Consider the following 25094-nt stretch of genomic DNA (forward strand, 5'->3'; position numbering starts at 1 on the left):
TTAAAAACAAAAACGAACAAAAAGCAAAACCACCATAGACCAAGTAGGACTTAATCCAAAAATTCAAGGAAGGTACAACAGAAAGATCTACTGAGGTAGTTCATTTCAATGGTGGAACATCATAGGCACCACTAACTTATGAATTTCAACTGTATAACTAAGCTAAAAAAAATAATAATAATAACAACAACAAACCCGAGAACAACTGCCTTTGATAAAAGATAGTTTTTTCCCACAAGCAACCATTTCATAGAGTTCAATCAAAGAAACATGACCTATCCCAATACCATAAGAAAATCTGGCTGAGCCATTCTCCTTGAAAATACTAGAGCAGAAATGGGGACAATTTAACGGATTTTCAAAAGTAATTATGGCAGTACTCAATTTTCACCTTGTTTAATGACTTAAGCCCTCTACATATCAATAGTTTAGAGGAGAAAAACCACATGGTTCCCTCAGCATATAGTGTAAAGAAAGCATTTGATAAAATTGAGGACATTTTCTTGACATGCTTTTAGTAAAGCACAAGGATATTTGTAGCATTATATTTAATAGTAAATTTTGGAAACCCAAATATACATCTATATGAGAGCAGTTACAAAATTATGGTATATCTAAGCAGAGAAATTCTGTGTAACTGTTAAACAGAACGAGACTTGTATACCCACACACAATAATGACAGCAAAGATGCAAAGTAAAGGACAGGATGGAAACTATAATCACATTTTTATAAAAGCATGACATTTACATATGTATGTTTCTACATTTAAAGTAAAAAGCATGAAAAGACATACATCAAATTATTAATAGTGGTTAGCTCTGGGGAAAGAAATCGGAGCAGAGGCTTTCTTTTTTTTTTTGTGAGGAAGATCAGCCCTGAGCTAACATCCATGCCAATCCTCCTCTTTTTTGCTGAGGAAGACTGGCCCTGGGCTAACATCCGTGCCCATCTTCCTCCACTTTATATGGGACGCCGCCGCAGCATGGCTTGATAAGCGGTGCGTAGGTCCGTGCCTGGGATTCAAACCTGTGAACCCCAGGCCGCCAAAGCGGAGCACGCAAACTTAACCACTACGCCACCGGGCTGGCCCCGAGGCTTTCTTTTTTTATTTTATAAATTTCTGAAATCTCAGATTTTTTTTTAACAAACATTATTTCCCTTGTAATTAAAATTTTTTAAATACATACATCTGGAGGATAAGGAAAAAAAATCTCGAATTAAAAACAAAGAATTAGGGCCGGCCCCGTGGCTTAGCGGTTAAGTGCGTGTACTCTGATGCTGGCGGCCCGGGTTCGGATCCCGGGCGCGCACCGACGCACCGCTTCTCCGGCCACGCTGAGGCCGCGTCCCACATACAGCAACTAGAAGAATGTGCAACTATGACATACAACTATCTACTGGGGCTTTGGGGGAAGAAAAAATAAATAAAAATTATAAAAAAAAAATAAAAACAAAGAATTGGAACCACCTCAGAGAGGTCATCTAGTAAAGGCTATGTCCACCATCTCCATCAAAGAAGACACTCCTTTTATGAAGATTCTAGGGAAGGAGATGGCAGAGTTCCCGGATAATCCAGTCAATTGTTACACAACCTGAACAGTGAAAAAAATTCTTCCTTTTTTCTACCCCCTTTCTCCTCATTCTCAGCTCAGAGCCCAATCCTTTCGTTCTTTCCTCAGGAGCTATAGAAAACAGATGGTCACACCATCCTTTGAATTTGTCAATGAATCACACAAAACCAACAGTGTTTTGCTGGAGGGACAATATTGTGTTCGACAATGCAGAATGACATATCCCAGTTTACTCCTTACACAGAAACTTACCATACTTCATTACTAATGAGCTAGTCAAAGGGATTTTACCAAATGTATTTAATTTAATGCAACAAGTATTAATTCAATGTCTTCCATGCACTTGATATCTTGTTATGAGCTGTGGAGGGCCCTTTAGAAATTTAAAATTTCTAAATTTTAGAAAATTTAGAGACGGTAAGGGAGATAAATGATAAGAAGAAGAAAAGAAATGATAAGAAGGAGATAAACAATTCAGGGTAGTTTAAGTAGGAGAATGCACTTATATATTATTATTATTGAAGCATAAACAAGATCTTTAGAGTTGAGACTAGACTAAACAGGGTGAGGAGAGAGAACTTTTATGACTTTTTAAAAATTTACTATTTTATTTTGCCTTCTTTTTAAAAAATTTTTTGATGTCTACTATTTGAGAACAAGGTCAGATAAGCTTTGGAAAGGAGAGCACTGAAGGTCAGGCCAGCACATAGGGAAAGGTGGAGATAGGAAGACTAAGACAGAGCCTTCCGAGGTCATGAGGCATCCAGTGGTGATAGCTGGGTTGACGGCAGTGACCTAGACATATTGAAGAAGACTTGACCTGGTTTGATGACAGACTAGCAAGGTTTGGACCTCAGCGACAAAAGGGGATATTCCTGTAACTGACAGAAATAGTGAAGAAAAATGTTGAATGTGAGAAGGATGCTTAAGGTAAGGTAGAAGAAACCATGGCAGTGTGTGGAAACAAGAAGGCAGTTTAAAAAGTCAAAATTGGACCCAGATTTGTCATTTAGGATGGGGCATCAACACTTGGTGTTCTCTCGTCACTTTCTACACCTTACAGCTTTCTGCAGTTAGCATGCAAGTTTGGTGGTAACTTCTCCACTTTCTCTTACTGGTTTGTATCCAGGTCAAAAGGTAAAACTCTTCACATGCCAAGTCCCCGCCCCCCCCACCCCCGCCTAATTCAAATCCACAAAGGAATGTATTAAAGAGAAGAAAGCAGGGCACACACCGCATAGGAGGACAAAAATTCAACACCCTATTCATCATTCGTAGGCTGTGTGTGTTTCCTTCTATTGAAAAATTAGCTATTCAGGGGCCAGCCCGGTGGCGCAAGCGGTTGGGTGCGCATGCTCTGCTGTGGCAATCCAGGGTTTGCCAGTTCGGATCCCGGGCGCGCACAGACGCACTGCTTGGCAGGCCATGCTGTGGCGGCGTCCCAGATAAAGTGGAGGAAGATGGGCATGGATGTTAGCTCAGGGCCAGTCTTCCTCAGCAAAAAAAAAAGAGGAGGATTGGCAGATGTTAGCACAGGGCTGATCTCCTCACAACAACAACAACAACAAAAAATTAGCTATTCATTCTACAAGTCAAAGTATTTTTGCATATTCTTTAAGAATCCACCTTGGGGCAGGCTCTGTGGCGTAGTGGTTAAGTGCGTGCGCTCCACTGCTGGCGACTCGGGTTTGGATCCCGGGCACGCACCGACGCACTGCTTGTCAGGCCATGCTGAGGCCGCGTCCCACAGAAAGTGGAGGGAAGATAGGCACGGATGTTAGCTCAGGGCCAGTCTTCCTCAGCAAAAAGAGGAGGATTGGTACGGATGTTAGCTCAGGGCTGATCTTCCTCACAAAAAAAAAAAAAAAAAGAATCCACCTTGCGGACCAAGAAATTAAATTAAACTTCCTTGTTAACAAAATAAGAGTGAGTGTTAACTGAGACCAAGTAACAACATAATGGGATTAGGGAAACACACAGAAGTCCTCTGGTCCTAAGTGGAGGGAAGGGATAATCGACACTTCCTCATGTCCACTCTATGTTCTCGGACATTATGAAGACTCGGGGAAGCACACTCCTATTTGGTTACACTGACACGAATCCACAGCTTGTCTTGCTAAGCACAGGAAGCTTAGAGCCATCTTTTTTTTTTTCTTTTGCTCATCAGCACTATTCTTTTCAGATTTTGTCACCTGTTGTGCTAACACTCTTTGTACAAGGAAACTGTCAGTTGGTGTAACATCTCTCTCCTAACCCTGAAACTCAATAGGCTTCTGAAAACCTGCAAAATTCCACACATACTTATTCTGTGAATTTTGAGAATCTCTTATTCATTTCAACTTATCCTTCTTATGTCTAAAATAGTTGTTTTCTATCCTCACTGACACCCAAATGAATAATTAAGAACCATCCAAACTTCCAATGTGAATAATGGCATAAGTGGTGATGGAACTCTCTTTTATTTCCATGTTCCACTTGCTCAGCTTTTCCTCCTCAATCACGTTGTTTAATTTCTCGTCAGCTAAGGATATCCTCCAACTAACAAAGCAATTTTCCCCTAGAGTATGTCATTTCTTCAGTGAAGGTTTTCTGTTTACCTGCCTACATCCTTTAGCTCAAAAACATGAATGTGCTATATACTCAACTGTCTCAAATAGCATGGCACTGTGTTCGATACATGAATTACATCGAGTTAGCCCGGTCTTACAATCTAATGCATAGTGATTACTTCATCTTAGGATTGGCCCTGAACAAGCATCCATGGTGATAAGAACTGTAGTTGATGGTTCCCTGGGGATTATTTGTTAAATCTTACCATTTCCTTACCAGTATTCTCACGGCCTAATGAAAGCCTGCTGTGGACCAATCAGAAAACTCATCAAAAAGAAGGGAGAACAAGGGGCTGGTCCCACAGCCTAGTGGTTAATTTTGGCACACTCCACTTTGGCAGCCCAGGTTCGGTTCCCAGGCACAGACCTACACCACTCATCAGTGGCCATGTTGTGGTGGTGACCCACATACAAATAAAGGAAGATTGATGACAGATGTTAGCTCAGGGCCAATCTTCCTTAGCCAAAAAAAAAGAAGGGAGAACAAGTCCAAAGCATAGGACCACAGAGACAGAATTTCCTTCAGAAGGCTCTGCATGTCACCTGTACAGGTGACTCAAGGCCCACAGCTGGGTTATGTCTCCACTCTTGGTCAGCAGTTCTCAAACCCCACTGTCTTCCCACAAGGGTGAGAAGAATGTCCTAAGAAACTGTTTAATAATCAAGTGCTCAGGTTTGCAAATTATTTTCTATTTTTCATATAAACTAGAACAAATTGGGGGCACGTTTGTAAAAAAAGATACTCTCAGATCTGCATTCTAATATGTCTTCTTGAGTACATGAGAAATGGGTGAATTTATGACTAAAATGTCAAATGTTGCACACAGTCCTTATTTATGCAGGAACTAATAATAACAAATACTTCTCAGTTAAGATCTCAATTTAATTTTTTTCCTTCTAAAATGACACTTTTTTGAGATATATAAATTGCTGGTATCATTACTTATATGCTTAAAATACTGCTAAAAATTCTATACCAAAAAAGAGTGGAGACAACGATGCTGCCCTTATCTTGTTTTGCCCTGGGAACTTATCATCCCATGTTACACATTCCTTACAAGCAAAAGAATGACCAGGTCCCAAGGCTATTCATCAAGACCAGGAGGTAGGTGTGGCTTTTAAGAAAATCCTTCACTTCTCCCATGTCACACACCCTAAAGAAAGAAGAGTATTACAATGGTTGGAGAGGGTAAAGGGTGTTTTAATGGTCTCCAAGACTGGGTGGGGTTTCACTCTGTTCGTCAGAAGTTCAGTGCATGGGCTGTGAAATCTTGCCCATCTCCCTAGCTTCCATGAGGCTCTTGGGCAGTGGCAGGGCTAAGGCTGCTACGGGACAAGGCGTGCCCAGACAACTCTGATATTCTGGGCTTCTTTCTTCTCTTGATGAAGTGGGATGGATGAAGGCAGACAGAGCCTAGCTCCCGCCTTGATCCCAAAGCTTTCTCCCTTCTACATATAGGAAAGAAAGCTGTTACGGCATCCTCTAGGAAAAGGCCTTACATCTCACACCTTTTTCTTTGTACACTTTCTATTTTTCCATGAAATTAGGTAGAACAGTTCTGCAGGTGGATTTCCATGCCCTACCCCAAACTCACCTCAGCCAAGACATACCAGTGGACAGCAGCCCAGGATGGCTCCCTGCCAAGCATTAAGGCACAGACTCGTGCTGTCATTCATTCCTTCCTTTCGATTTGTCTCTGATTTGAGTGTGCCAAGACTATAGTGACCATATAATTTATCAACCAAACAGGGACACTCCTGAGAGTGAGTGGGAATACTTTAATAACTATACTGAGACAATGTCCCAGGAAAATGTCCCAGGAAAACCAGGAAATTATGGTATGAGTTTTTCCCACAATAGAGTAGAAAAACTGGATATTCAAGTTTGGGCTTTGGGAAGGACGAAAGATTGGTTTTGGTCTATGTTCATTTTAAGCCACTCTGGTTTACTGACAGGGCTCAAGAAAGGAGTTCTCCACAAGTCCACAGGTCCGGATGTGCTTGATCAGGATCTGCAGTGGGGCCCGGGGACAAAGCATCTGTGTTCTTGTACTTTACTTCATCATCTGTGCATAAGCGTCTCAGGGACTTTGAGAAAAGAGCTTAGGTACTCCTTGGTCTATTGGCTAAAACACTATCATAGACACTTAAAAGCAATCAATCCATTATTTACGACACTAAGAATAATTCTAAATCATTTTTCCCTGAATTTATTTCTTCTCTCGTCCCAGGCCTGGTTCTTACTCACAGACCACAATCTAGAAACATCTACCCCAAACAAGCTATTCCCTCAGAGTCCCTGAAAAGTAACAAAAGACCTATATGACTCAATTGGTAAAGTTATTATTTTATCCTGCCATTACTTTTGAATGTGAGTTATATCTTTTTCACTCTAAATGAACAACCCAAACATTTTTAAGAAAAAGACTCTTCAGATGTTTATACATCCATCTGGGACAGACATTACAATTTACACTATCATTTTGCTGTCACATTGTTTGGAAACATTTTCCAAAGAAGATAACCCCGAAAAAACTTTCTGTTTAAATAAACACTGGCAGACCCTCTGCATTTATATTTATGCTCAAGTTCACTGAGACTCCAACACAAAGCCATCTTGTTTCAACAGAACACTGTTCGATGGCGAATGAGTAATTTCCGTCTCTTCATCCTCAATTCTAATCATGTAGATAAACCTGAACAAAATGAAAAGAATGAAAGAATTAAATGCCCAAGTGAGCAGGTAATGCAGAAGCAGAACAAGTACATGGCGAGGTGGCTAAGAGTTTGGCAGGTTTAGGTGGACATAAATAAAATCCTTCACATCTACAATTTTAATTTATAGGGCACTCAGAGAAAAAAAAGAAAGACAGGATTCCCTGGGAAAGGGAAAATGCTTCCTTAGTAAAACAAAATACTCTCTGGAGGGAAAATTAGAAAATGAGTCAAGGGTTGAAAATGAGCATCATGGACAGGCATGCAAAACCAGAAAAGAGGATCCAGTCACCACAAGCAATCCAGCCCTAGACGAGCTAAAATCATCCTGACAAAACAGAATAAAGTGGGAGGAATCACTCAACCCAATATTAAGGCTTATTATCTAGCAACAATAATCAAGAGAGTGTGGTATTGGCAGAGGGATAGACACATAAATCAATGGAACATAATATGGAATCCAGAAATAGACCTAGATAAATATGCCTAATTGATTTTTGACAAAGGTGCAAAAAATATTCAACGGAGAAAGGATAGTCTTTTCAAGAAATGGTGCTAGAACAAGCGGACATCCGTAGGCAAAAAAAAAAAAATGAATATTGACCTAAACCTCACACTTCCCACAAAAATTTACTTGAGGTGGATCATGGACTTAAATGCAAAAATGTAAAACTTTTAGAACAAAACATAGGAAAAGTCTTTAGGATCTAGGGCTGGTGTTAGTGGAGTTATTAGGCTTTGACACCAAAGGCATGATCCATAAAAGGCACAACTTGTCATTTGAACATCATCAACATTAAAAACTTTTACCTTGTGAAAGCCCACGTAAAGAGAATAAAAAAGACAACCTATAGACTCGGAGAAAATATTTACAAATCACATGCGTGGCAAAGGACTAGTATCTAGAACACATAAAGAACTCTCAAATTTCAAATTAAAAAAAAATAATACAATTAGAAAATGGGCAGAAGACCTGAACAGACATCTGACTGAAGAGAATATGTAGATAGCAAGCACACAAAAAGATGTTCAACGTTACTAGGCATTCGGGAAATGCAAATTCAAAATACAAGGAAATCACTTCACACCTATCAGAATGGAGAAAATGAAAATAGTGACAACACCATATGTTGGTAAGGATGTGAAAAAACTGGATTACATTCAAATACTGCTGGTGAGAATGTAAAACGGCACAGCCACTCTGGAAAACAATTTGTCAGTTTCTTATAAAACGAAACAGTTGAACAGCAATTGCACTATTGTTCATTTATTTCAGAAAAAAGGAAACTGCTTATTCAAAGAGAAAAAAACCCATCTATATGCAAGTGTTCACAGCAGCTTTATTTGTAATAGCCAAAAACTAGACTCAGCCAAGATGTCTTTCAACAGGTGAGTGGTTAAGCAAACAGTGTGATTGATTGATTGATTGATAGATAGATAGATAGATAGGAAGACAGATAGATAGATAATGATATACTACTCAGCAATTAAAAAGGGACAGACTACTGATACTTGCAAGAAGTTGGATGAATCTCCAGAGAATTATGCTGAGCAAAAAAAAGCCAATCCCAAAAGATTAATATGTATTATTCCATTAACACAAAATTTTGGAAATAACAAAATTTTAGAAATTGAGGACAGGTTAGTGGTTGTTAGGAATTAGAAGCAGAGGCAGGATGGAGGTAAGCGTGGCTGTAAAGCGCAACAGGAGGGATCCTAGTGATGTTGGAACTGTTCAGTATCTTGACAGGGAAGTGGACACACGAGCCTACACAGGTGATAAAATTGTATAAAACTAAATACATACATCCACACAAATGAGTACAAGTAAAACTGAAGAAATCTGAATAAGATCAGTAGATTGAATCAACATCAATATTCTGGATGCTGTATTATACTACAGTTTTGCAAAATGTTACATTGGGGGAGACTGGGGAAGTATACAAGGGATCTCGCTGGATTATTTCATGAAACTGCATGTGAGTCTACAATTATCTCAAAAATTTCTATTAATAAAAAATAAGTGCTAAAAAGTAAAGCATCATTAAGTTGTATACTTTATATTAAATGAAAATAGTAGCAAATAATTATAACATCAAAGATAAAGGGAAGGAAAACACCAAAAATAAATATAACCTCATCACCTTAACCACAAACTCACAACATAAGATGGAATAAGTTGTGACAATAATAACTTGGAAGGAGAAGAGGAAAGGGATGGAATCGACTTAGTCTAAGGAAATAAGAGGCCATGAGAAAATGGACTATCTCATCTATGAGTGTTTTTATACAAACCTTATGGTAATCACTAAACAAATAAACAGAACAGAGACAGATATGATAAATAAAGAGAAAACTAAGAAACCATAATACAGAACTACCAAACTGAATTGGTAGTCTGAAACACATGGGACAATAAAAAAAGGAAATGCAGAAGAACCAGATAATGAGCAATAAAATAGCAACATTAAGCCCTGATATATCAATAATCACTCTAAATGTAAATAGATTGACTTCTCCAATCAAAAGACACAGAGTGGCAGGATGGATTAAAAAGCAAGACCCAACGATATGCTGCCTCCAGGAAACACATCTCAGCTCTAAAGACAAACACAGGCTCAGAGTAAAAGGATGGAAGATAACACTCCAAACTAATGGCAAACAAAAGAAAGCAGATGTTGCCATACTTGTATCAGATAAAGTTGACTTCAAGATAAAACAGGTAATGAGAGACAAAGAGGGGCAATATATAATGATAAAAGGGACTCCACCAAGAAGACGTATCACTTATAAATATATATGCACCCAACACAGGAGCACCAAAGTATATAAAGCAACTATTAATAAACCTAAAAGGCGATATTAACAACAACACAATAATAGTAGGGGATTTTAACACCCCACCTACATCAATGGATAGATCATCAAGACGGAAAGGCAATAAGGAAATAGTGGACTTAAATGAAAAACTAGAGGAGATGGACTTAACAGATATATAGAGAGCGCTCCATCCAAACACAGCAGAATACACATTCTTCTCAAGCGTGCATGGAGCATTCTCAGGGATAGAGCAATCCTCTATAGATTTAAATTTATTTATTTATTTATTTATCTTTATTCCTCAAAGCCCCAGTAGATAGTTGTATGTCATAGCTGCACATCCTTCTAGTTGCTGTATGCAGGACGCGGCCTCAGCATGGCCGGAGAAGAGGTGCGTTAGTGCGCGCCCGGGATCCGAACCCGGGCCGCCAGCAGCGGAGCGCACGCACTTAACCGCTAAGCCACGGGGCCGGCCCTTTTTTTTTTTTAATTTTTGTTTATTTATTTATTTCCTCTATAGATTTAAGAAGACTGAAATCATAACAAGCCTCTTTTCCAACCATAACGCTATGAAACTAGAAATCAACTACAAGAAAAAAACTGAGAAAGTGACAAAGATGTGGAGACTAAACAACATGCTACTGAACAACCAATGGATCACTGAAGAAATTAAAAGGAGAAATCAAAACACACCTGGAGACAAATGAATATGAAAATACACCATACCGACTCATATGAGATGCAGCAAAAGCAGTCCTGAGAGGGAAACTCATAGCAATACAGTCCTACCTTAACAAACAAGAAAAATCCCAAATAAGCAATCTTACACTATACCTAACAGATTTACAAAAAGAAGGGCTGGCCCCACAGCTTAGCGGTTAAGTGCGCACTCTCTGCTGCTGGCGGCCCGGGTTTGGATCCCAGGCACGCACCGACGCACCACTTCTCCGGCCATGCTGAGGCGGTGTCCCACATACAGCAACTAGAAGGATGTGCAACTATGACATGCAACTATCTACTGGAGCTTTGGGGAAAAAAAGGAGGAGGATTGGCATGGATGTTAGCTCAGGGCTGATCTTCCTCACACACACACACACAAAAAAAAAGAATTAGAAAAAGAAGAACAAACAAAGCCCAAAGACAGCAGAAGGAGGGAAATAAAAATTAGAGCAGAAATAAATGAAATTGAAACCCCCCCCCAAAAAAACAGTAGAAAAGACCAATGAAACAAAGAGCTTGTTCTTTGAGAAGAACTGACAAACCCTTAGCCAGACTCACCAAGAAAAAAAGGGAGAAGGCTCAAATAAATAAAATTAGAAACGAAAGAGGAGAAGTTATGATAGATACCACAGAAATACAAAGAGTTATAAGAGAATACTATGAAAAACTATATGCCAACAAATTGGACAATCTAGAAGAAATGGATAAATTCTTGGACTCATACAACCTCACAAAACTGAATCAAGAAGAAATGGAGAATCTGAAGAGATCAATCACAAGTAAGGAGATTGAAACAGTAATCAAAAACCTCCCAAAAAATAAAAGTCCAGGCCCAGACGGCATCTCCAGAGAATTTTACCAAACATTCAAAGAAGATTTAATACCTATCCTTCTCAAACTATTGCAAAAAATAGAGGAAGATGGAACACTTCCTAACACATTCTAAGAGACCAACATCACCCTAATACCAAAGCCAGAGAAGGACAACACAAAGTAGGAACATTACAGGCCAATATCGCTGATGAATATAGATGCAAAAATCCTCAACAAAATACTGGCAAACAGAATACAACAATACATTAAAAAGATCATACACCATGATCAAGTGAGATTTATACCAGGAACACAGGGATGGTTCAACATCTGCAAATCAATCAGTGTGATACACCACATTAACAGAACGAGGAATAAAAACCACGTGATCATCTCAACAGATGCAGAGAAAGCATTTGACAAGATCCAACATCCATTTATGATAGAAACTCTCAACAAAATGGGTATAGAAGGAAAGTACCTCAACATAATAAACGCCATATATGACAAACCCACAGCCAACATCATACTCAACAGGAAAAAACTGAAAGCCATCCCTCTGAGAACAGGAACAAGATAAGGGTGCCCACTTGTACTTCTCTTATTCAACATAATACTGGAGGCTTTGGCCAGAGCAATGAGCCAAGAAAAAGGAATAAAAGGAATCCAAATAGGCAATGAAGAAGTGAAACTCTCACTGTTCACAGACGACATGATTCTATATGTAGAAAACCCTAAAGAATTCATCGGAAAACTATTAGAAAGAATCAACAATTACAGCAAAGTTGCAGAGTACAAAATCAACCTACAAAAAACAGTTGCATTTCTATACTCTAATAGCGAACTAACAGAAAGAGAACTCAAGAAGACAATCCCATTTACAATTGCAACAAAAAGAATAAAATATCTAGGAATAAATTTAACCAAGGAAGTGAAAGACCTATACAATGAAAACAATAAGACATTATTGAAAGAAATGGATGATGACATAAAGAAATGGAAAGATATCCCACGCACATGGACTGTAAGAATAAACATAATTAAAATGTCCCTATTATCTAAAGCAATCTACAGATTCAATACAATCCCAACCAGAATTCCAATGACATTCTTGAAGGAAACAGAACAAAGAATCCTAAAATTCAGATGGGGCAACCAAAGACCCCAAACAGCTAAAGCAATCCTGAGAAAAAAGAACAAAGCTGGAGGCATCACAATCCCTGACTTCAAAATAATGCTACAAATCTATAATAATCAAAACCTCATAGTACTGGTACAAGAACAGACACACAGATCAATGGAACAGAATGGAAAGCCCAGAAATAAAACCACACATCTATGGACAGCTAATCTTCGACAAAGGAGCTAAGAACATACAATGGAGAAAGAAAACGTTCCTTCGCCGTACACAAAAATGAACTCAAACTGGATCAAAGACTTGAAGGTAAGACTTGAAACTATAAAACTCATAGGAGAAAATATAGGCAGTATACTCTTTGACATCAGTCACAGAGCCACCTTTCCAAATTCCATGTCTCCTCAGACAAGGGAAACAAAAGAAAAAGTAAACAAGTGGGACTTCACCAGACTAAAGAGCTTCTGCAAGGCAAAGTAAACAAGGATCAAAATAAAAAGACAACCCACCAGCCTGGAGACAATATTTGCAAAACATATATCCGACAAGGGATTAATCTCCATAATAGGGGCCGGCCCTGTGGCGTAGCAGTTAAGTGCGTGCGCTTGCTCCGCTGCTGGCGGCCTGGGTTCAGATCCCGGGCACGCACCGATGCAACGCTTGTCAGGCCATGCTGTGGCGGCGTCCCATATAAAGTGGAGGAAGATCAGCATGAATGTTAGCCCAGGGCCAGTCTTCCTCAGCAAAATAAGAGGATTGGCATGGATGTTAGCTCAGGGCTGATCTTCCTCACAAAAATACAAAAACAATCTCCATAATATATAAAGAACTCACACAACTGAACAACAAGAAAACAAATAACCCGATCAAAAAATGGGCAGAGGGGGCTGGCCCGGTGGCGCAGCAGTTAAGTGTGCACGCTCCACTGTGGTGGCCCAGGGTTCGCAGGTTCAGATCCCAGGTGCACACCAATGCACCACTTGTCAAGCCATGCTGTGGTGGTGTCCCATGTAAAGTGGAGGAAGATGTGCATGGATGTTAGCCCAGGGGCCAATCTTCCTCGGCAAAAAGAGGAGAGTTGGCATCGGATGTTAGCTCAGGGCTGATCTTCCTCATTAAAAAAAAAAAAAAGGGTAGAGGATATGAACGGACATTTTTCCAAGGAAGATCTACAGATGGCCAATAAGCACATGAAAAGATGTTCAACATCACTAATCAACAGGGAAATGCAAATCAAAACCACACTAAGATATCACCTTACACCCGTTAGAATGGCTATAATCACCAAGACAAAAAATAACAAATGTTGGAGAGGTTGTGGAGAAAACGGAACCCTCATTCATTGCTGGTGGGAATGCAAACTGGTGCAGCCCCTATGAAAAACAGTACGGAGATTTCTCAAAAAATTAAAAATAGAATTACCTTATGATTCAGCTGTCCTATTACTGGGTATTTATCCAAAGAACCTGAAATCAACAATGCAAAGAGGCTTATGAACCCCTATTTTCATTGCAGCATTATTCATTATAGCCAAAAAGTGGAAACAACCCAAGTGTCCATCGACTGATGATTGGATAAAGAAGATATACAATGGAATACTACTCAGCCATAAAAACGACAAATCGTTCCATTTGCAACAACATGGATGGACCTGGACGGTATTATGTTAAGCGAAATAAGCCAGACAAAGACAAACACCACATGATTTCACTCATACGTGGAATGTAAACTAACACACGGACAGAGAGAACAGTTTGGTGGTTACCAGGGGAAAGGAGGTTGGGGGTGGGCACAAGGGGTGAAGGGACCCATTTATATGGTGACTGACAAATAATAATGTACAACTGAAATCTCACAATGTTATAAACTATGATGACATCAATAAGAAAAAAAAGAGAGAAGAAAAAAATTATTAAAAAAAAGATTAGGAGGAAATACTTGTCAGTGGTTGTTATTTCTCATGGTAGGATTATGCACACTGTTATTTGCTTTTTAATTTTTTTCTCAAATTTTTAATTTATTTTTCAAATAGGCCATAATGAATATATTGTTCTTATACTCCAGTGCTATTAAAAACACTTGATATCAAAACGAGAAAAAAAATCATCCTTATCATATTTATTTCTTATCAAATACAATGTCCAAGACTGTAGCTTGTCTGGGTGTTAAAATATTTTAAGAAACTATTTGAGGCAGTAATGTTGAATTTAGATATGATAAACCCTTGAATATAAATACCTCTTGTGATGCAATAATAAAACCCACTCTATATCTTCCTGTTTTCATTCAGTCCATCTCATCTTTTCTATTTTAGAAACAGGCTTTCAGTAGAACTATAAGGTGCAAACGTAGATCTTTAGAGGATTATGCAGCCCTGAATCCCTGCTCCCTGGACTTTCTGGTGTCAGGAGAATACCAACGGTCTCTGACACTGGAAATACAGGGCCACTGGGGGAGGTGGAAACCAAGCTGGAAAAACACACTTCAGTCTGTGGTTACTAGGAAGTTACACTTGCTTATTCTTTTTTTTCCTAAAATTATCTCCATTTGTTTCAGATTCTTCACAGGCCTCCATTTAACACCCTCTCGCAACATAGTGCAAAACAAATCTGTCAGCTGCAAATATGGCCATAGCAACTTTTTCCCCAATTACTAGGGTAACAAAGTGAACAGCAAAGAAAACACTTCCGAAAAGAATGTACCACTTTGCCTGTCATGTGCTGTGGGATGACTGTGGCTCTCAATTTTCCTTGAGTCCCGGCTTGCAGGACAATTTCCCTAAATAACCAATGGGTAGTCACATCACACCTATGAACCTCCCTGTGGCCTATTCCCACTTACTGGTCTTTGGGTTCACAGGTTCTCAACAGATGGTACCTCCTTCTACGAGGCATCTTGGAAATCTGCGGGGGTATTTTCCGAATACAGAGAGCAAGGAAGCTGTCACAGCAATTGAGAAGCAAAACTGGATTTGGTGGGCAGGGTGTCTCAAAGAACTGTGCGATGGCACGCATGCCTTAGGTCCACCCCACTGGGCCGTAAACGAAATGCCAAGCATCTGAGCCTAGAACGTTCCTTCAGTTCACATAAATGCAAAGCATGTTTTTCATAGTGTTAATATACACTGCATGCAGAATTATGTAAAATGAGATGAAATTGCTACTTTGCTTTGTTTGGAACTTACTAAGCGTTGTTTACCATTTCATAAAACTGCATCACCAAAAGCAATGCTGCTTCTAGTTTTCAGTAGCCCGTTCAATGCATCTGCTGCAGTGGATTTCACAGCTGAAGCATTCATAGTGAGTCTATGAATAGGTGCAAGCATCTGATACTTCATTACATCCTCAAGAGCCTTGCTATTCAAAGTAGAGTCCAAGAACAGCGGTACTGGCATCACCTGGGAGTTTGTTTGAAATGCAGAATCCCAAGCCTCACACCAGGAGCCTGAACCAAGTCTGCATTTTAACAAGACTCCCAGGAGAAGCACTGCTCTGGTGAACTTGTGCCAAAGCATATATCATGTATACTGCAATATGCATCACTTATTATAAATAACGTCCTTTTTATTTTTATTTTCTATAGTTAGGTCACTATATGACTTTTAAGAATTAGGTCTATTGGGCTGGCCCCATGGCTCAGCGGTTAGGTGCGCGCGCTCCACTGCTGGTGGCCCAGGTTCGGATCCCGGGCGCGCACCCACGCGCTGCTTCTCTGGCCGTGCTGAGGCCGCCTCCCACATACAGCAACTGGAGGGATGTGCATCTGTGGCATGCAACTATCTACTGGGGCTTTGGGGGAAAAAATTTTTAAAAAAATAAAATAAAAAAGAATTAGGTCTATTAAAGGATGTATTATCTGTTAATTTCATTTTAGGATAATAAAGGGAACACTAAAAATATTTATTATAAAACAGGGGGTCCTGAGTTGAGAACTACTGAGTAAGAAACCACACATTGCCAGCTCTGTTTGTAGTTTTATTTTTCCACCTTATCCCTATCCCTGGAAAAAATAGTTGAAATGCAGCTGACTACGAGAGAGACAAATGTGAATTCTCCTCGACTATGATTTCTGCGCCCCAAATTGCCCTCATTGAGGCAATGTGATTTTATGTCACTAAAATGTGGCATCTAATGCAATTTGCCACTCACAGATGGAAACATGTGGAAACACATAACCCCTCTGGGACCCAGATATCAGTGACTCTAGGAGAAAATAAATGCTCCATAAACACTCCCTTGAACAGTCTTATTACTTGATAAAGCATTCCATCTACTGCTTCTCATGAGGAAACATGCCTTCACTTTTATCAGAGAAAGTTTTGTTTTGGACTGAAGTCAAGATAAGATTGGATTTTCCCAGGATGCAATAAAACGGACCTGGGTTCCAGGTTCCCAACCGCCAAACTGTCCCACCAGCAGGTCCAATGCATTTCACCTTCAAATTCATACTCAGCATCTTCTCTCCTCAATCTGCTTTTTCAAAACTCCTTTGCTCCCTTATTTTAGTTAATGACCACCCTTCCCCCCCAAAAAACTATCTCAACCTCCTAATTCTAAAACAACTAAAAAAATCATTGATAATTAACTATACACCAGACCATGGTGACACCAAGACAAAAGAGACATAGCGCCCCTGGCAGAGAAGCTCACAGACAAGGAAGCCTCATAGTCTTAGTCGGATCTTCTGGAATATTTAAAGGCATCCTTGAATCCTCCCTCGCTTGCTTCCCACATTGAATCAACTGTCAGCACCTGTTGATTTTATTTTTGTGACCTCTCTTCCATTTGTTTACTCCATCAGCACCTAATTATCTAACAAACTTAATTAGCTGCAGCTTAAGTAACTAGAAGCTCAATTCACTGAAATCATTTTCATTTGACTTCCAGGAAAAGAGGTTTTCACAAGCAAACAAACTAAAGATAGGCATGTGGGATACCTGCCATATTCTTATTTTTACCTTCCAGGCATACATTTCTGCTTCTTTGGGCCACAGCACCTTCATTTTCTTCTGGGGCTCCATATCCCATGTCCCTTCCCTGGCTCAGTGCACATGGCTTCAATGGGGTTGACCCTACCCCCTGGCCTAAGTGACGGCATACAATCCAGCTTTGCCTATCACAAGGCTGGGAGGGGATGGGAGGAAGGGAGTCACAGGATGTAAACCAGGTCAACGAGATTTAAATCTGGGACTAGAATGGCAAAGAAAAGATTTCCCCTGTAAATGCTAAGTGAGCAGACCTGCTGCAGTCCATGTGCTCACACAGGCAAAGCTCTTCTCTGGGAATCAAATGGTTACAGAGGGAGAGAATCCAGTAGACGGAGTTGGGGCTGAATCCAGATGACCTACTCTTAGTTAATAAATCCCTCTCCTGATACCTTCACGCTATTTTTTGCTAAAGCCAGCTGGAGTTGGCTTTTTGACACTTGCAACAAAAAATACAGATGCTTTGAGTTTTTTTTAAAATTCTTGCGTTTAGTAAAAATCTTACAGCCAGATCTATAAAACTTGAACCACTATAATGGTCTATGTTAAAAATGGATATTTACAATGATGCCTATGAAATACTAAGATATAATACTTTGATATCCTGAATGGTAAAAGACAAAATTCTGATAAGTATACCCCACTTACCAAACCAGCAAAACATGTGATCTGATTTTAGACTGTCTAGAGAGATCATTCTCAAACAGTGTTTCTCAGGACACTAGTCCCTTAAGAAAAAAAGAATTTTGGGAGCAAATGTGCATGCAAGTCTGCATTTTGTGTTCCCCACTTGGAAAATCACAACGTATATTAGCATATTAAGGGCTCTGTGAAGTTCTGTATTCAAAACACATGCTGGGCCGGCTCCGTGGCTTAGCGGTTAAGTGCGCGCGCTCTGATGCTGGCGGCCCGGGTTCGGATCCCGGGCGCGCCCCAAGGCACCACTTCTCCGTCCAGCGCGAGGCCGAGTCCCACGTACAGCAACTGGAAGGATGTGAACCTATGACATACAACTATCTGCTGGGGCTTTGGGGGGAAAAAAATGAATAAATAAAATCTTAAAAAAAAAAAAAAAAAAAACACATGCTTTCCAGTGCTCTCTGACCACATAACTTCCTTTTATTATTATAATTTTATTTATTCATTTTTAGCAATACCCAGTAACATTACACCAGGGAAAACACTGCACTCAAGGGCCCATCAGCTCCATCTGAAGCACTTCCCCTCTTCTTGTTCTCCCCAGTTTGCTGTTGTATTGATAAAAATATAAGAACCTTGACTTTTAAAATCAAACAGAATTTAAATCCCACTATCACAGCATATCCCAAGATAATATTCGTCCAGAAGTTACGCTGTCAGTATAGTGTTACATTTCTCAATTTTGTATTTGAGACTGCTGTGGCTACTTGAGCTTACAAAGAAGCAAAAAGAAAAAGGTATGCGTAACTAGACTGAAATCCTCCTAGAAAAGAAGTGTTGAAACCAATTCCAATCTAATTAGTTTCTCGTAGAAGGTAAAAACCTGCTTTATACAACCAAACAGCTATTATTAAATCAAAGCGCTGCATTTCAGAACAGAATAAAATTCAGGGTGTAGCTAATCACTCCAGAGTCAAAATTCAAATATTCTGTATTTGTGATTTAATTACACGACTCTAACACCATTTGCGCTGAATCAAGTAGACAAGTATAGGCACATGAGATTTTTTTTTTTAAACGTGACCTGGACCGTCCCACAAGAGATGTACTAACTCAGGAACAGTGAAAAACAGAACTCCAGGAATAAGCTCAATGTTAGAATATGTAATACAAACGCATGTTTTAGATTTTCAGTGGTCAACAGAGTACCGTATCATTTATTCACACCTGCATGCATATTCACTCATTTAGTAGATATTCATATATGGCCTACTCTGGGGTAAGTGCTATGCTAGGTGATGGGGACAGAGTGGCGGGCAAAATCAGACTTCTTCCCTTCCCTCATGTGGGCTGAATTGTGCCCCTACCCCCACCCCTCCCAAATTCATATTTTGAAGTCCTAACCCCCAGTATCTCAGAACGTGACTGTATTTGGAGATGATAGGGTCTTTAAAGAGGAAGTTAATTTAAAGATTTTATTCATTTATTTTTCCCCCCCCAAAGCCCTAGCAGATTGTTGTATGTCATAGCTGCACATTCTTCTAGTTGCCGCATGTGGGACGCGGCCTCAGCATGGCCGGAGAAGCAGCGCGTCGGTGCGCGCCCGGGATCCGAACCGGGGCCGCCAGCAGCGGAGCGCGCGCACTTAACCGCTAAGCCATGGGGCCGGCCCGAGGAAGTTAATTTAAAATGAGGTCATCCCTGAACAGACATTTCTCCAAAGAAGATATACAGATGGCCAACAGACACATGAAAAGATGTTCAAAATCACTAACTATCAGGGAAATGCAAATCAAAACTACAATGAGATATCACCTCACGCCCGTCAGAATGGCTATAATTAACAAGACAGGAAACAACATGTGTTGGAGAGGATGTGGAGAGAAGGGAACTCTCATACACTGGTGGTGGGAGTGCAAACTGGTGCAGCCACTATGGAAAACAGTATGGAGATTCCTCAAAAAATCAATGATAGAACTACCATATGATCCAGCTATTCCACTGTTGGGTATTTATCCAAAGAACTTGAAAACACCAATTTGCAAAGGTACATGCACCCCTGTGTTCATTGCAGCCTTATTCACGATAGCCAAGACTTGGAAGCAACCTAAGTGCCCATCAAGGGACGAATGGATAAAGAAGCTGTGGTATATATACACAATGGAATACTACTCAGCCATAAGAAACGACGAAATCCAGCCATTTGTGACAACATGGATGGACATTGAGGGTATTATGCAAAGTGAAATAAGTCAGAGGGAGAAGGCCAAATACCGTATGATTTCCTTCATTAAGTAGTAGATAATAACAACAATAAACAAACACATAGGGACAGAGATTTGATTGGTGGTTACCAGAGGGGAAGGGGGGAGGGTGGAGGGTGAAAGGGATAATTCGGTACATGTGTGTGGTGATGGGTTGTAATTAGTATTTTGGTGGTGAACATGATGTAGTCCATGCAGAAATAGAAGTACAATGATGTACACCTGAAATTTTTGCAATGTTATAAACCAATGTTACTGCAATAAAAAAAATAAAAATAAAAATAAATAAATAAAATGAGGTCATCGGGGTGGGCCCTAAACCAATATGACTGGCGTCCTAATAAGAAGAGGAAATTAGAACATAGACACGCACAGAGGCAAGACCATGTGAAGACACAGAAAGAAAATGGCCATCTACAAGTCAAGTAATGAAGCCTCAGAAGAAACCAACCCTGCTGACACCTTGATCTTGGACTTCTAGCCTCCAGAATAGTGAGAAAATAAATTTCTGTGGTTTAAGCCGCCCAGTCTGTGATGCTTTGTTATGACAGCTCTAGCAAACTAATACACTCGTAAAGCTTAAACTCTATTTGAAGACACAGACCTTGATTAAGTAATCACACAAATAAACCTAGCCCTGTAGCTCTGACTTGGTGCACTGAGATCCAAGAAGAGGTGCTATAATAGAGGAGAGTGACCCAGTAGGGGAGATGAAGAATGTCCTCCCTGCAAAAGTGACACTTGAACTGAAACAGGAAGGAGAGGAGTTAACAAAGCGATAAGAGATGGGATGTACATTCTAGGCAGAGGAACCAGTATGTGCAAAGGCCCTGTGGAAAAGATGAGGGACCAAAGGTAAGCAGTGTGGCTGGGGGGGAGAAAGCAAGGGGGTGTGGTAGGAGATATGTGGCTGACAAGATAATCACAGGCCAAGCCATACTGTTTAAGACAAGGAAGAAGTTATTATTAAGATCACATGCCAAGGGTCTGAGAACTTGGATGGAAAAAATTGCATTCTTATTTTCACTAACTTTTAATTAAAATTCAGCATTTCCTTCTATTATGAATGTAGGCTACAAACTGTGATAGTATTATAGCAATATCTGCAATGTTCTCCACAATAGAAATTAGAAGTATTTTCATATCATGTTACAGTTCTTACAGACACCTTGAAATTCATTTGTGTCCAACACTACTTCAAAATTATGGAGTTATTAGGCCTGGCTCTAGATCTGGTTATTTAATGCATTTAAAGAAGCTCATATATTACTTCTATGACCCATATACAACAACTTTATGAAAAATTCTTTGCTAAAAGTATTTAAACATAATTGTTTCTTTTGTAATATAATGTTATTTTATGCAGTTAAAAATAGTATTCTGAGATGGTTTCCATAGGTTTTACCAGATTGCCAGAAGGGTCCAGGCACAAAAAGTTTAGGAACCCTGTTTTGTCTTTATTCTAAGATTAATTAATTACCAGCTGTATCACTTGGGCAAGTTTTTTTAACGTCTCTGAGCCTTGGTTCCCTCATCTGTAAAATGGGGATTTATAACACTCTCTATCCAATATAGAGGATCACATGAGTTAATACACATGAAATGCTTATAACAGTGCTAGGACTCAGTAATGCTCAATAAACAGTAGATATTGTTTTTATTATTGATGAGAATCCATTGTGGTGTTCTAAGTAGAGGGAATGACATGATGGTCAGGTTTATACTTTGAAAGATCATTCTGGCTCCAACATAGACAATGCCTGAGAGGGGTCAGAGAGGAGACCAAAATAGGAGACAACTATAGCAGTGCTGCATTTGAAGAATTTTTTAATCTAATACAAAACTTTTTAGTAGAGGAAACCATTCCTTAAATCAGATCTTAAGTAGAAGCCAGATAAGTACATAAATCAGATAAAACCAGAGCCACTCTGACTGAAGCTGGGTGTGGGAGCCCAGAGTCATGTCAGCTCAGCATTTCTCTCTTTCCCAGAAAGTCAAGTCCAACACATTTATAAGAAACTCCTGTATCTACAACGACCGTAACATGAAAACTGTTCATAGTTACCTTCTGATAGGACATTCTGAAACTGTTAAAACCGTTAAATAACCCCCGATTCTTTTAATTTTATTTATTTATTTTTTTCCCCCAAAGCCCCAGTAGATAGTTGTATGTCATAGCTGCACATCCTTCTAGTTGCTGTATGTGGGACACGGCCTCAGTGTGGCAGGAGAAGCGGTGCATCGGTGTGCGCCCGGGATCCGAACCCAGGCCACCAGCAGTGGAGCGCGCGCACCTAACCGCTAAGCCAGGGGGCCGGCCCAATAACCCCATATTCTTATAAACTGTAGGATCAGCTACTTCTCAGTTTCCTTGCACATTAATTCATGATATAGATTAACATCTATGTGTCCATGACATTGTAAATGGTGACAAGCATACCTTACTTCTTGGCATCACAGCCTATATTAATGACATTCTAGACCAGTTCCCTGAATTTCATGCACCTAATGTTCTTCTCTTTTATCATAACATTCACTGCTTTTTATTTCCTCCATGCACATCCCTATTTGCTTATCCTATCTTTATTTTAAATGCCCTCCCACAGCGATGCCTCGTCTTTATTTCTTCTATTTTTCCCTTTTCCCCTAATATTTTTTGTGTGCTTGGTACTCTTTGGACAAATTCCACCTCTTTTTTCAACTTCCTAGCCTAGCAATGAGCTCAGCCATCTCCTGCTGAAGTGCATGTCAGATAGCTTCATCTTCAATCTAGCTGCACTGTTCTTCTTGGAAAACCATCCAACGGGTCATCATTTCCCCAAATGTTAATCCCCAACCTACAGGATGAACATCTTATTTAAATTGCTAGGTACAAGGGGATCATGTGGGAAAGGAAGTAAGCTGTAGGAAGGGAGGGACTCCATCTGTGTTGTTTACTGTGTATGCCCAGGATTCAAAAGGGCATTTGGTAAAAGTGTTACTCAAGGTTGAGGAGAAGGATAGACAGACAGACGGAGGAATGAATGGATGGAAGGATAGATGGATGGGTGGACTGATGGGTAGATGGGATGTTGGATGGATGGAAGGAAGGAAAAATGGAAGAAGAGGGGAGTAGGAAGGAACATTGTGAGAAAAACTAGATATTGAGGAAAAAGTAAAACACATAGAAAATGAAGTATATTATTTGAGAGAAGGAATAAAAGCCTACAGTGGCTTTGACTTATCCTATATAGTTTTATATAATTTGTACAACGCTATCAGATTATATGAGAGAATGAGATCCCTATAACCTTATGATACCCTAGTATCATCAACATCATCTTCACACAATCCCCATTTTGTAGGCTTGGGGGCTGAGACTCTAAAATGCTAAGAGACTTGCCTAAGATCAGGCAACCTTTAAATACAGAGCTAAGACTTAGACCCTTGTCTTCACTGCCCCATACTACTAGGTTCCAAGGCACCTGGAGTATAAAACAATAATACACAAATTGACCATGTTTTCAAGAAAGCCAAGTGAGATTCTGAAAACACTGAGTGGAGGGAATGCCCATAATCATAATAGACTGATTTGAAATGTCTACTTCCCTATCACCAAACGGGAATCAAGTGAGTCTTCCTGGAGGGACCAAAGAAGGCCTGATCCAAGAAGACCAGCAAATATTGTGCTCTAACGGGATGCCCATATTCACAGCACTTACAGGAGGAAAAAATGGGCAAAACAACTTTTTTTTTATCAGGAGAAAAACAATAAAGACGAAAATTAGTGCCGTGAAATGGCGTCAGATAATTAAACAAAGAGAAAACAAGAGGCATTAAAAACTGACCTCCTACACTCTATAATATATCCAAACTACGTTTCTTTTTTAAGTTAAATCTAAACAATACAACGAAAGTTATTTCCTTTATATAAACACTTAATGCGTGCCAGGCATTGGACTAAGCAGTGTGTTCTTAAGCAACTCACTTAACCCTTCCATGTCATGGTTTCCTCTATGGGAACAAGGGGAGACCAGTGTCTACCTCACCAGGCTATCATGAAAATTAACTGAAATGGTGTATGTAAAGTGCTTTGGAAAATGCCTGGTAGGTAGTAAGTGTTCAAAATGTGTACTGTTCTCATCATCACTACCCTGGGTTCATCCTCACAGCAACCCAATGAGGTGGATTCAATCAACTCCATTTTACAGACAAGTAAACCAAGGCTTGGTGAGCCACCCTCAGGGGCTGGAGAGAAAAAGGACTCCTGATAAAGTCCCTTAATCGTGACAGTTGCTGACAATACTGACAAGTGACTCTGGCTGAACCTTCTGCTCTTGCCCAACCACACCTGGAAACTTTTATGGTGCAAATGGCAGGTGCCCTGAGAAATTTCTTTTGTATACAAGGATGCTTGTGCACAAGGGAAAATTGAGTAAATTAGATGGGCATTTATTACAAAAAAATAATTATGGAGGGGAAAGGGAGGGAAGAAGGTCCCCAAACTAATAAGCTTATTAATACATACATGCCATGTGAAATCCATTCTCATATATTCCTCCAGACAATCTTCTTCAATGTAGGTAACTGGTAAGATGAAAAAAAGAGGGTAAGAGAGAACTGCATTGGGCCGGCCCCGTGGCTTAGCGGTTAAGCGCGCACGTCCGCTGCTGGCGGTCCGGGGTTCGGATCCCGGGTGCGCACCGACGCACCGCTTCTCCTGCCATGCTGAGGCCGCATCCCACATACAGCAACTAGAAGGATGTGCAGCTATGACATACAACTATCTACTGGGGCTTTGGGGGGGAAAATAAATAAATAAATAAAATCTTTAAAAAAAAAA

The 25094-nt window shown here is 39.9% G+C and overlaps 1 protein-coding gene across 15 annotated transcripts in view; it reads right to left on the minus strand.

Annotated features, from left to right (window-relative positions):
- Window positions 1–25094, minus strand: part of MAGI1 (membrane associated guanylate kinase, WW and PDZ domain containing 1) — a 623132-nt gene that overhangs the window by 286706 nt on the left and 311332 nt on the right. The window lies entirely within an intron of this gene.

The sequence above is a fragment of the Ceratotherium simum genome, chromosome 5 (genome assembly GCF_057802395.1).
Source record: "Ceratotherium simum simum isolate JZ-2026a chromosome 5, ASM5780239v1, whole genome shotgun sequence".
Classification (NCBI taxonomy): Eukaryota; Metazoa; Chordata; class Mammalia; order Perissodactyla; family Rhinocerotidae; genus Ceratotherium; species Ceratotherium simum.